At 44.1% G+C, this 12,061-nt stretch overlaps 1 protein-coding gene across 16 annotated transcripts in view; it reads left to right on the top strand.

The window, feature by feature from the left end:
* TNIK (TRAF2 and NCK interacting kinase) overlaps window positions 1–12,061 on the top strand; it is a 458,011-nt gene that overhangs the window by 17,130 nt on the left and 428,820 nt on the right. The window lies entirely within an intron of this gene.

The following is a 12,061-nucleotide window of genomic DNA, read 5'->3' as shown; positions in this document are numbered from 1 at the left end:
GATTCAAAGAATCTATTATCCCATCTGTTCCCCCCGGGCCTGCTGCTGTTCCTTCTACAGTCCCTTCAGGTTCTGTACCTTCTCCTGGTCCTCCGGATGCCGCTCCTGGTCCTTCGGGTATTTTTCCGAAGGATCCCTTTAATCCCATTGGAGGGGTGGAGGAGGAGGAGGAGGAGGAGGAGGATTTTGAGGGAAGGGAAAATATTTCTGATATGGAAGAAGGGGAGGCAGTAGATTCGGAGGGAACATCTGAGGATGAGGGTGAAAAACCTGCTCGTTTTCTTTTTAGTACAGATGAAACTGATGAGCTACTTAAGGCTGTTTATGCAACAGAGCAGATTCCGGAGGTTCAACGTGAACTTTCGGCTCAGGATCAGGTTTACTCCGGTCTGGCGCAGCAATCGGGTCGGGTTTTTCCTTTTCATCAATCCCTTAAGGATATTATTTCCTCTCAATGGAAGGAGCCTGAGAGGCGTTTATTTATTCCAAAATCTGCTAAAAGGAAATATCCGTTTGCTCCGCCGGACATGGATAAATTCACTAAGTGTCCTAAAATTGATGCCTCCTTATCCAAATATTCAAAAAATGCTGATTTATCATTTGAAGATACAGGTATTTTGAAGGATGCAATGGATAAAAGGATTGAGGTATTATTAAAGAAAGCGTGGGAGTCGGCTTCCTTTGCTTTTGTTCCGGGAGTGGCGGCTACATGTATTTCTCGTAATTTGAAGGTCTGGATGGATAATTTATTATCTCACATCTCCAGGGGGTCGAGTGTTAATGATTATGTCAAGTCCTTACCTGTGGTGTTAAAGTCAGTAGCCTTCCTAGCAGATGCAGCGGTGGAAATTATTCGTATCTCAGCCCGTACTACAGCCCTTATCAATGCAGCCAGGAGGGCCCTTTGGCTTAAAACATGGGAAGGGGACCTAACTTCAAAGTATAGGTTATGTTCCGTACCCTTTGAGGGTGATTTATTATTCGGGAACATATTGTCTAGATCTGCTGAAAAAGGTAAACAATTTCCCAGCAAACGGAAAAATTTAAGAAATAAAAAGTTTGAGGGGTTCAAGAAAACTGAACAGGATCAGCCTCGGTCTCGTCCCCAGCAGAAGAAGTGGTCCTTTCCTGCCGGGAGAGGCCGAGGGGGGTTTGCGCTTGCAAAGCCCGGTAACCCCAAAGAAAACAAGTGACTGCTTGCCTGTGGGAGGGAGGCTTCTTTATTTTCATTATCAATGGAGCCTTTTAAATCCAAATCCTTTTATTTTCCAAATTATAAAAGAGGGGTATCGTCCTCAGTTTTTTGTTCCTCCACCTCCCAGGGTTTTCATCAACAATCTTCCTCGAGACCCGATCAAGGCTCAGGGTCTCCAAGGAGAAATATCCAGGTTAATTCAAAAAAATGTGATAATTCCAGTTCCGCAGAAGGAACAATTTCTAGGTTTTTATTCTCATGTTTTTCTGGTGACAAAAACCAGCGGGGATTTCAGATTCATACTGAACCTGAAATCCCTAAATCCTTATTTAGTGTACAAAAGGTTCAGAATGGAAAACATTTCTTCAGTAAAATCTCTTCTTCTAGGAAAAGAATATTTTGTATCAATAGACTTACAGGATGCGTACCTGCATATTCCAATTGCCCGCTCCCATCAGAAGTTCCTAAGGTTTGCGGTCAGAACAGAGAACCAGATTCTCCACTTTCAGTTCCAGGCTCTTCCCTTCGGGATAGCTTCAGCCCCCCGGATTTTTACCAAAGTGCTAGCAGAAGTGATGAAGGTCTTGAGACACCAAGGGATCTCCATAGTTCCATATCTGGATGATCTCTTAATTTTTGCAAAGTCAGAGGAAACTTTGATCTCTCACAGAGACCGGGTGATTCAGACCCTAACAGGATTAGGCTGGATCATAAATTTTCAGAAGTCAAGTTTAAATCCCACTCAATCTATTGTGTTCCTCGGCTACACAATCGACTCAATCAGGGGGAGAATTTTTCTTCCTTCTCCCAAGATAGAGAGGTTACAGTCAGAGGTTCGGTCTCTACTTTTACTTCTGGAGGTGTCAATAAGAAAGATCATGAAAGTACTGGGTTTATTCACAGCCTCCCTTCCGGCAGTCACCTGGGCTCAGTTCCACAGTCGAGAAATGCAAAGATGGTTATTAACAGTGTGGGACAAAGAGCAGGATTCTCTAGATCAGGAGGTAGAGATTCCCCCTCGGGTGAAGCAGAGTTGTCATTGGTGGCTGAATCAGCTAAATCTTACCCAGGGCAGGTTGTGGAGACAAGAAGATCCGTTGAGAATACACACGGATGCCAGCGCCTGGGGCTGGGGGGCCACAGTCCTGGGGTTCCACGCTCAGGGCAAATGGGACAAGAGAGTAGCCAGATGTTCGTCCAATTTCAGAGAATTGCGGGCAGTGAAGGAAGCACTTTTGGCCTTCTCTCACCTAATTCTCGGCAAGCATGTACTAATTCTGTCCGACAACGTGTCGACAGTCGCCTATATCAACAAGCAGGGGGGGACCAGATCGGTGAATCTGTCACTCCTCTCGGCGGAAATTTTTCTTTGGGCAGAGTCCAGTCTGCTTTCAATCGAAGCAATTCACGTAAAAGGTGCCTTGAATCTGGAGGCGGATTATTTGAGCCGCCACGAACTAGACCACGCGGAATGGGAATTGAACCAGGAGGTGTTTTTGGAGTTAATAGGCAAATTGGGGGTTCCAGAGGTCGACCTGTTTGCCTCTCCGGGAAACGCGAAAATTCCTCAGTTTTTCTCCCTCCATCGGGGCCCGCATTCTCTGGGACTGGATGCTCTTTCAGTCCCGTGGACGTTCAATCTAGGATATGCTTTTCCTCCTCTAAAGCTGATTCCTCGTGTGTTGGAAAAGTTACAGAGAGAAAAAGCAAATCTAATTCTTGTAGCTCCAGCGTGGCCAAAAAGGGTATGGTTTGCCACACTGTTGAAATTGTCGATACAACCTCCTTTGCCTCTGCCAGTGAGACCAGACCTCTTGAGTCAGGGGCCTCTCTGGCACCCCCAGCCGGAGTTGTTCAAACTCTCGGCTTGGACCCTGAAAGGTTAAATTTGAGAAATAAGGGAGTCTCGGATAAGGTTATTGACACCTTACTTAAGTGTAGGAAACCAGTTACGCATAAGATTTATAGGAAAGTGTGGAAGGTTTACCAGTCCTACTGTACAATCCGCAATAGATCTCAGATGGAGATAGGAACCATTTTAGATTTTTTTCAGGACGGCCTGGAGATGAATTTATCTCTAAGCACACTTAAAGGGATACTGTAGGGGGTCGGGGGAAAATGAGCTGAACTTACCCGGGGCTTCTAATGGTCCCCCGCAGACATCCTGTGCCCGCGCAGCCGCTCACCGATGCTCCGGCCCCGCCTCCGGTTCACTTCTGGAATTTCTGACTTTAAAGTCAGAAAACCACTGCGCCTGCGTTGCCGTGTCCTCGATCCCGCTGATGTCATCAAGAGCGCACAGCGCAGGCCCAGTATGGTCTGTGTCTGCGCAGTACACTCCTGGTGATATTAGCGGGAGCGAGGACACGGCAACGCAGGCGCAGTGGTTTTCTGACTTTAAAGTCAGAAATTCCAGAAGTGAACCGGAGGCGGGCCGGAGCATTGGGGAGTGGCTGCGCCAACACAGGATGTCTGCGGGGGACCATTAGAAGCCCCGGGTAAGTTCAGCTCATTTTCCCCCGACCCCCCTACAGTATCCCTTTAAAGTACAGTGTTCTGCTTTATCAATCCTTTTGGACAAACCCTTAGCACAAGAGAGGTTGATCAAAGATTTTTTTCGTGCCATTCAAAGGTCCACGCCAATCAGACAGAAAGTGGTTCCACAATGGGACTTATCTTTAGTTTTGAACATTTTGACAAAACCGCCTTTTGAACCTATCGGGGACATTGATTTAAAATTTTTGACAATTAAGGTTGCCTTTCTGGTGGCAATCACGTCGGCTAGGAGATTGGGCGATTTACAGGCCCTTTCGGTTAAAGACCCTTTTTTGACTGTCTTTCCAGATAAAATTATACTCCGTCTTGATCCCAATTATCTACCTAAAGTTTCATCGGATTTTCATAGATCTCAAAGCATCTTTCTTCCCTCTTTTTGTGATAATCCTTCTTGTGCTAAGGAAGCAGAGTTCCATTGCCTAGATGTGAGAAAGGCTGTGTTAAGTTATTTGGCGAGAACCAGGGATTTTAGGTCCTCGTCTCATTTATTTGTTTTATTTTCGGGGAAAAACAAGGGTAATCAGGCCTCGAGACAGACGATTGCTAGGTGGATTTGTGAGGTTATCTCCCTATCCTACAAGATTTCAGACTCCACTCCACCACCCAGCATTAGGGCACACTCTACCAGATCCATGGCTACATCTTGGGCAGAGAGAGCGGGGGCTACAGTGCAGCAAATTTGTCAGGCGGCTACTTGGGCAAGTCCGTCCACCTTCGTTAAACACTACAGGGTGGATGTCCTGTCTCAACAAGATTTGTCGTTTGGCAGGAAAGTGCTGCAGGCGGTAGTCCCTCCCTAGGTGGGTATTACTTGTGTATCACTCCTAAGGACGTATCCCAGCTAAGGGTTAGAGAAAGCACCCTTTATACCTACCGGTAATGGTGTTTCTTTCCCGCAGCTGGGATACTGTCCGCTACCCAACCCTATCTATTTGCACTTTCCTGATATCCTTGTCTTTCCTGTTGAGGGGTCACTAGGAGGTGCTTCGCTCCTCTCTTTCCTGGTGTTCGGTCTTTTACTTTGATACACTGGGGATTGGAGAGGGCGGGAGCTTTTTATACTTTTCTTTTTTGTGTTTCATCAGGTGACTGGGCGTCACCATACTCCTAAGGACGTATCCCAGCTGCGGGAAAGAAACACCATTACCGGTAGGTATAAAGGGTGCTTTTTTTTCTTATCAACCTGCACTCATTCAGAGGGGCACACAAATTCAGGGGCCACACAAGTACCCAGGGCTTAACTCCTATAGTACAGAGAGAAACTGTAATGAAACAGAGTACCCCTAGTAGTAACATACCACCAGCAACTTGGAGTACTTCAGAAGATAGACTGGTGGGAACTCCAACTTTCACTGCACAAGTATAGCAGACTTGAAGAAATCTTCCCAGAATTACCGCTCCTGGCCTACAGACAACTCCTGGGCAGGAGTTCCCTAATCCCACCTGAAAAGAATGACACATATCTCTCTGAGCAGAAGACTTAAAATCTGCCGTTACATACTATGCTCAGACCGCTTGTCAATACAAGACTCTACTGGTGTTTTCCAAATCCAGGGAGAATATACATGCAAATCATCCAACGTGGTGTATGCGATTAAGTGCACAAAATGCCTGGACAGAGTTCTGTACATTGGGAAAACTAATCAAACAGTATAGAAGAGGCTAAATATGCACCGCTACACAGTGGAACACAAAAGAAAGAACACCACAGGACTACATTTTAACAAACATGCCCACAGCATAAGGAACCTTGAAAATTACCATTCTAGGGGGAAATTTCAAATTTGACAATAAACAGGCATTTCAATACCAGTTTATGAAAATGTTTCACACTTTAAACAAAGGCTTGAACAGAAAACCTGGATTCATAAGTATGTATGAATCTTAACACAATTTGGCCTGTGTCCTTGCAGACTTACACAGACTGACTTTTTAACACTAATAGAAATGGTGGCCACTGTGGGAATGCCACAGTCACCGGTATGACAAGAAGAGACCAGGAGCAAATGGTGCAGTATTGTGGGGTATTAGAAGATATATTGTAGTATAAGAGTATTTATACTCACAAAGGTGGGTTGCACCTAATAACCATCCCTGCACTGTATTCCAGATCCTACTGGAACTGGATGGTCGCACTCCTAGTTGGTTCTTCTTGGTTGTAGATAACCCCACACCCGGAAGGTGAACACCTCCAAAGGAGAAGTAATGTTTAGTACTGGGGGGTGGAGGCGCCAAAAAATAGGTAATGAAACAAAAAATAAGGGGAGGGAGGTGTCTTTACCCCTCCAGATGTAAGAACCCAAACCAAAGGGTAAATGTAAAAATATGAAATAATTTATTCAGCAAGATTAAAAGGACAACTTGTTTCACGGGTCTCAGTCCACTTCTTCAGGTGGTCAGTACAAGTGCCTTTAAAATATGGTCACAAGCATTGACGCCAGAAAGATCACTTTTTTTTTCTAATTTATTCAAGCAATTTACGGTAAGCCCCCTAGAGCACTTTTAGCCGCACTTTTATATCGCCACGATTCCAAAAGTGCTAGGCAAATTGAAGTAAATGGCGTAGAGTGATTAGGATTTGCTAAAATCGCAGAAGTGGAACCTGCAGGTTTTTTTGACCGATTCAATAGTGGAAAGTGATGGTCCTGAATCTCTTTCCTCTAACTCGCTCCGGAATCACTCTATTTTAAAATGCAAAATCACTCTCAGCTTTTGAAGTGATTTTGCAATCAGTGGGCGTCCAGTGATTTTGTGTTCTGTACTTTCAACACAATTGTAGCTGAATTGTACTGAGAACACCTTCATCGCATTACTATGTTATTATAGTGACCATGAATGGAGTGGCAGAGCTCTGTGCATAATGCAGATGTCACCAGCAAGATGGCAGCTCCCATGCAGGCTCAGAAAAAAGAAAACGGGAAGAAGATGGATGATAAGAGGGAGTCACCAATAAGAAGTGGTTATTTGTATGGATTGCTTAGCGATTCAGCATGGCAGTGGATTGCTTAGCGATTCAGCATGGCAGATAGCTAAACAATATTAGAAACCTCTTTACTAATGCTAGATTTTTTTACCTGAGACAATCCTGAATTATTGCCTTGAATGAGGAAAATCTAGCATTTGCATATGGTTCCTTTTTTGTACTTCAGAATAATGGCTACCAGACTAGGAAACAGAAAGCGAGAGAACATATACAGCAATTAAAGGATGTTCTCTGCTGAATAGGGAAGAGCCTCATTTCCACTGCTGCAGATTCGCAGTGTTTGCTCACATACGTATCGGACCAGGAAATGCAGCCTCTTGAAATCAGTAGGCTGCTATCCGAATTGCATGCTGGGAAAAAATGTGCATCACGCATGCAATTTCCAATAAGCATGCATGGCTCGGCTAGAGGGAATCACATGTACAAGTGTTGTAATGAGTACCGGCATGCGATTCGAGAACACACATTGCCTACAGATGCTCCATCTTGTTCTGGTGACAGAGCTCAGACTAGGGTTGTGGATGTCACCAGGCTTCGATAACCACCTAACGGACAACCCCCTCCCCTCATTATCCAGATGAAATGTTTTTTTTTTTTTTTATTATTTTCTGTAGCTGTAGATTGGTGGAAGTATGTGAGTGTGTGGTGATATGGACTGTAAACATACAGCAGGAATGTGTCTGCAGCCTTGTCACAGTCAGTAACCAGCACAGGGGATTTACCAACCTTTTAGTGGTAAGTAACTTCCTCTCCAGCCTAGCTGTAGACTGTGGTGAAGAAACATTGAAATAAAGCAAAAAGCCCATTAACGAGTGTAATGACAGCCAGGTTTAATAAGATGTGCTCCATTGCCTGTGTTGTCCTTTTACTCTAGAAAGCTTTCTGCGAAGTAATAGAGTTTAAATATACTTTTCTGTGACAATGGCGAGTTCATTTTGAGACTATTAAATACCCGTTCTTTGGTTCTAAATGTAGTTGAGGTATTGTGTTTGAGTTTTTTGTTTCAGTACTTAAATGATCTATGTGTATAAAAACAAAGTGAAAATAGCTTGGTTGTTACTGCTTTGCCAGGTTTGCTTGTTACCATGTGTTGGACATTTTCCTCCATTAGCTGTGTTTGCTGTATGTGTTAAACCAAACACATCAATGTAAAAGCTGTTTTGTTGATGGAGTGTTTTTGTTTTGCAATGGTGTTGTGATGATTATAGCTTAGAATTAAGCCAATGGGTAACTTAGATAAAGAGAGTTTTTGCCTCACACTCACTAAAGTATTCAACTCAAGTCCGTGTAGGGAGTGCTAAAGCTGAAAAAGGGAATGACGCCCTTTCATGAAACATAAGTATAAACAAGCTAGCACATGCATGAATATTCTTTATTATTCAGTGGGGAGCCTTATCTCCCTGCAGGACTTGTTTAGTAACACAGGGCAGCACGGTGGCGTAGTGGGCAGCATGGTGCCGTAGTGGGCAGCATGGTTAGCGATCTCACCTTGCAGCGCTGGATTTCCAGTTCGAATCCCGGCCAGGGCAACATCTGCAAGAAGTTTTTATGTTCTCCCTGTGCCTGTGTGGGTTTCCTTTGGGCACTCTGGTTTCCTTCTACATCCCAAAAACATACAGATAAGTGAATTGGATTCCCCCTAAAATTGGCCCTAGACTACAATATATGCACTACATGATACAAACCTGGACATATGACTATGGTAGGGATTAGTTTGTGAGCCCCTCTGATGGACAGTTAAGTGACAAGACTATATACTCTGTACAGTGATGCGGAAGATGTCGGCGCTATATAAATACTAAACAATAATGATAACCCTGAAGCTGCAGACAGATTGTTGCCTACAGCAATGTGTGCCTTGACAAAGGGACCCTACGTGGCTCCGAAACGTTGGCAGTGTTCTCCCCAGGCCCTTTTAGCCGGGTGCTCCACCCGGCTAGTTTTGGTGAGCACCTGGCTGTCATCGGCTCACCTCCTCTGCTGTAAGCAGAATTGTGCAGAAAAGCACCGGCCCTGCATTCTCTCATCTCACCCCACCCAGCTATTTTTTCATGCCAACTGGCTGTAAAAAAATTCTAGGGAGAACACTGCGTTGGCTTATATTACAAGAAATAATAAAGAATATTCATGGATGTGCTAGCTTGTTCATACTCTATTGGGTAACTGCCTAACTTCAGCCAGTTATTGGGAGGATGACCTCCAACTCAATGCTTGACATCACTGCTGCACTACATCCATCTTATCCTGGTCATAGTAACTAATTAGAAACCTCTAAAAATCACACCTGTGCTGAGATCACACTTCTCAGCTTGTGTCGCTCTTGGCTTTTGTTATCTTAGTGTGTTTTCTTAATTGTTTCAGTGTGTTGCAACATTTGAGACGATTTAAGATGAAAGTGGAATTGCCCATAACAACCAATGATAATTCACTTCATAGAAGCTGGACAATGGCAGGAGTAGAGAACTCTGCTTCTCATGCTGTGTTATACTGTATGGCTGTTTTTAACTCCTAGTACAATCTTGCCATTAATGCATATGTCTGCTTGGATAGTCTTATGCTGGGAATACACGGTTGGTTAGTTTTGTAGCTGATTCGATGGTTGGATAGATAATTTCCGACATGTCTGATCTCACTTTCGATTGTTTTGCTGCTCGATTTCTGATAGAAGTGAATGGAAAAAGATAATAAAAACGAGAGGAAGATAAGAATGGAGAGCTGAATCGAGAGTTGAAATCGAGCTGCAAAAACGATCGAGAGCAAAAACGCACAGGAAGAAACGAACTGTGTATTCCCAGCATTACGTGTTTTATAAAACTTCAGCGCTAAGGGGATGTCATTAAGTAAACCTGTCCTTTTAAAAAGAAAAGCAGTGCACAGCTCACAAACTTTTCTGCAGCGTTTCTGCTTCTGTATGGTTCTGTGACACAGCCCAGTGGGTCTAGAGCAGGGGTGTCAAACTCAAATACAAATTGGGCCAAAATTGAGCACTGAGACCCAGTCGCGGGCCAACCTCAATGTCTAGTGGCCACCTTTCTCCCTTATACAGTTCCATGGTGTCTAATAGCCCCCCTTCATCTCCTATACAGTTTCCTGGTGTCTAATGCCTCTTCCCTCCCCTATACAGTTTCCTGGTATCTAATGCCTCCTACATCTCCTATACAGTTCCCTGGTGTCTAGTGCCTCCCTCCTTCCTCTATAGGGTTCCCTGGTGTCTAGTGGACCTCTCGGTGAGCTAAGGCTTACCCTCCAATATAGCTTCTCTGGTAATCCTAAGTGGGCCAAACATAATGCAAAGTGGGAAAACCACCTGAGGGCCAAATATGATGGGTCCGAGGGCCATATTTGGCCCACAGGCCGGAGTTTGACATGTATGGTGTACAGAGAAAAGCCAGAAGTATCACCATGATCTGACCTCTGCCTTATTCAGCAGTTCATGTGATTGCGATTGTACATTTATTAATCCAGTCCCTGAAAATATCACAGGAATGGGGAGTTACTGGGGGATATTCTGGAGAACATGTGCAGTGGAAACGTTTACAGCAGGGCTTCATATTATGGAGGCTTATGTTTCTTTTACTCCTATAACTTGTTTAAGACGGATGGCTGCCGGTGTCTGTCCTCGCTGTTTACCACCGGGATCCACTGAGTCCCACGTTTAGAGAAATGTAAGCATGCATCTTGATGTGTTCACTGTCGATTGCACAAGTGCTGCGGCCAATCAATTTTTTTTTTTGAGATGCTGTGTGTAGCTTCCTTCAAGCATCGTTGTGTTCACAGTTCTGTGTCCTCAAAATGCAACCGATAGGGGCTCAAAATGAGACGGTAACGTATACCAAATGATTGTCTGCCTCGTAGCAGAAAAGCATTCAACAATGGTGAAAACGAGACTCTAGCAGATGGCCATGTGGCAAATGTACGGTATGCAGGGAAGGATGTAAATCAACCCGGATAAATTTGGTGTGCACCCAGTTGTCACTGGCTTGCCTCCTTATCCTCCTCCCATGCTGTAAGCTGAGTTCTGCCAGCACCTGCATTCCCCCGGCTACTTTTTCATGCTACCCCGGTAGAAAAAAATTCTGGGGAGCTATATCTATCTATCTATCTATCTATCTATCTATCTATCTATAGTATAATATTTTCTCCTGCAGGAAGTTACCCTCATGGATCATACCAGAGAAAAGATTTACCATAATATACACTATGTTGCTGCTTTGCATGTTCAGCAGTGTAAGAGGAATTGTTAGCGGTTGTGTATGGCAGAGTACGCTCTTTTTCCTTGACCTATAATAGTAATCAGTAGGGTAGTGGCTGGTTACCAAACTTAGATTGCAAATAAACAAAAGGAAGACTCTGGAGCTGCATTTTTATCCTGCCATAAAAGCACTTGTCCTGCGATCTGTGTTCAGCGTCTTGTGAAAGACTGGGATTAGCTAATAAACACTTGCCTTGGGCAGTGTCTTCTCTCCTGCATAATGCAGATTTAATGAAGTAAGCTGTTACTGCATTATTGCAGGTCAGACATATGTTCATCTCCTCTGCATCCGTGCAGTGAAGGTGTAAAGAATTTAGTGCGTAGGTGGAAGGGTACACGATACAACATGCAAACTTACTAGAGTCCAGAAGGCAGCAGAGCAAAGGCAGTCACAGTATGCAGCACGGTCAAAGTATTTACTTTATAAATGATACAGCTTTAAAGGTTTTTGGCTGGCTGATTCACGCAAACTTCTCTGCCATGCATTTTGCTGGACTTGGCAGTGGACTTGGCAGGAACAGGTGAAAGGCTGCAGTGATTTTCATTTGGCTGAATGGTACTCTACCACCCTGGAGTGGCAGTGGACACTGTCAGCAATGACAGGGCATGCATCAAAGTACATGCAATATGGTCCGGTATAGTCTTAACCATGGATGGTGAATTACATGCAAATAATTCAGATTTGATGATTATGTAATTTTTTTTTAACATAGCTTTAAAATGCACCATTCATTTATATTTAAAAAAAATGCACCAATCAGATCGCACCTTGGTTTCATTATTTGTGCACTGATCTGTTAGACAGAGATCTGACAGGAACGTTGCTGGTACTCAATGACAGTATTGCAGCAATTATATCCTGGTTCACACTAGGCTAGATCCTGGTGAGCATGGTTTGCACGTGGCAGACAAATTCTGCTGCACTCACTCTGGACTGATTATTTTCCTGGTAAGTCTTATTTGCATGCATTTTTTGATTGGTTGTTGCTGGTTTGACTTTCTTGCCCATGATAGTGTTTGCTGTGGTACCTAACTGCTAGGTTGGGCTCTAATCTGAACTTCTGCTGTGACCTTG

Source organism: Hyperolius riggenbachi, chromosome 4 (assembly GCF_040937935.1).
Source record: "Hyperolius riggenbachi isolate aHypRig1 chromosome 4, aHypRig1.pri, whole genome shotgun sequence".
Taxonomy (NCBI): domain Eukaryota; kingdom Metazoa; phylum Chordata; class Amphibia; order Anura; family Hyperoliidae; genus Hyperolius; species Hyperolius riggenbachi.
The sequence above is the reverse complement of the archived record's forward strand: the minus strand, read 5'-3'. Positions and strand labels throughout refer to the sequence as shown.